We start from the raw sequence: 2,306 nt of genomic DNA, 5'->3' as shown, positions 1-2,306 counted from the left end.
CTACACACACATTCACACACATACATACACATACCAAGATATCTCGGTCGACTTATCTGTTAAGCGCAATTTTGTTATTATTTATATCACATATCAGTAGACGTAACCAAAAATGTGTGTATATATGTATATATTTATGTGTGTATATGTGTATATGTCATTCCATTATTTATACAGCTGTGTATATACACGCATGTACGCGTGCATGTATGTAAACATATAAATTTGTCTATTTGTGTGTGTGTATATGTTTGTGTAAATATGTATATGTATGTGTATATATGTGTATATAAATATATATATAACATATATATACGTATATATATGTATATATATACATATATATACGTATATATATGTATATATATACGTATACATATGTATATATATATATACATATATATATATATATACATATATATATATATATATATATTTATATATATATATATATATATATATATATATATATATGTATATATGTATATACATACACACACACACACATATATATATGTATTGCATCATTGTATGTAGAAGTAAACTATGCTCTCGCAATCACAGGAATACACAAAGTGCATACACACCCCACCACCCCCACACACACGCGTGGGTGCCCATATATGATTTTATGTGTGTGCATATATATGTGTGTTGAGACCCGTGGCTTAGTGGTTAACGCGTTGGCCTCATCATTAGTAAGATTGTAGTTTCGATTTCTGGACTGAACGACGCAATGTGTTCTTGAGCAAAACTCTTCATTTCACGTTGCCACAGTCTACTGAACTGCCAAAAAGGAGCAACTCTACGACGGGCCGACGTCCCCTTTACGTGGGGAATCTATACGCCATGAAACCGGGAAACCGGCCCTCACGAGTCAGCAGGACTCGCGAATGTAGCTTTACTTTACCTTTTGAGTGTATGTATGTGCATACGTATATTTGTGTGTTTGAATTAAGCAGGATGCATCGTTTATTGTGAACATACTTTAGAGAGCAAGAAATCAAATATACGGTGGGCTGTGGCCCATAATATTACTGACACATATTTCATTGACAATTGTCTACATATCCGATCTGTGGCCACAAAAAAAAACTGAGATTTTCTCCGATAAGAGGGTGTAAGTACGAGTGAGGTGGTCCAATAAATTCTGATCATGAACGATTATTTACCAGAGGGCAAATAATCGCCGAGAAACTCACGGGGCCGATGATTTTACAGTCCGATCGTGTGCAAAACAATTAAATATCATTTCTAACTCATACGTGGGCGGGCAATTCATGTTTATCGATTATCATTCGAAAAGCTTATGGTCTTCTAACATCGCAGTCACGAAACTGTCCTCGAACGAATCCAGAAAGAGGCCTATCTACAGTCTCAAGTTATCTTTCGAGAGTTGAGGGCAGTTATGGGGAGTCGTGGGTGCTATGGTTATAAGCCATCTGATCTTGATGTTCTTAACTTCCGTGCCGTCACTGGTCACTTAACGGTAAATGACTGTCTGTCCTTCACCAAGTTACATCGATGTATCGTATTGGACGTATGTGCCTAGATAACTCTCAACGCTTTCGTTGTCATGCAAGGTTATGAATCCGTCCCCAGAAAGTTCGTCTTCGTGACACTAGACTAAATAAATGATTCCCCCGAAGATCACCAACTGTGTGTTAATACAGAACCTGATAACAGTTTGGTGCCGGTGTTGCTGAGGTTTTACAATCAGAAGGCAGATATCCCGAGTTCTCTGGATGTTTCTCATATAGTTTTCTCCCAACCCCACGCCCTCCTGTAAGTCTCAGCCGGATTTCAAATTAGATCAAAAGTACTGGTACGGAATTGTGAGGTATTTTCTCAGACTGCTAGTTCACTTTGCGCCTCACATGCGCATATACATACATACACAACATATATACATACACGTATCTATGCGTGCGTATATAAATGTGTGCGTATGTGTACAGTGATATGTATATATATATATATATATATATATATACTCCACATATGTATCGATGTATTTACACACAGAAAAAATTCGACATACTGAATACATTTGTGTACATGTATGGCCTCTATGGAATCTGTGTGTGTGTGGCAAAGATGTCTGCGATAAAAAACACCACTTACGAAACCTCAAAAAAATTTTACATTTATTTTTATTTCATCTTAAATGCATCTAGAGGTTTCATTTGTGCTATTAGAATGTATGTTGGTTTTAAAACAAAATCGCTTTAAATTCAAGATGTCTACCTTGTACAAATGATGCGTAAGTCTGATTCGAGCTACTTCAATATAAGTGTTGATAAAAA

The sequence above is a fragment of the Octopus sinensis genome, linkage group LG12 (genome assembly GCF_006345805.1).
Source record: "Octopus sinensis linkage group LG12, ASM634580v1, whole genome shotgun sequence".
In the NCBI taxonomy this organism is placed as follows: Eukaryota; Metazoa; Mollusca; class Cephalopoda; order Octopoda; family Octopodidae; genus Octopus; species Octopus sinensis.
The sequence above is the reverse complement of the archived record's forward strand: the minus strand, read 5'-3'. Positions refer to the sequence as shown.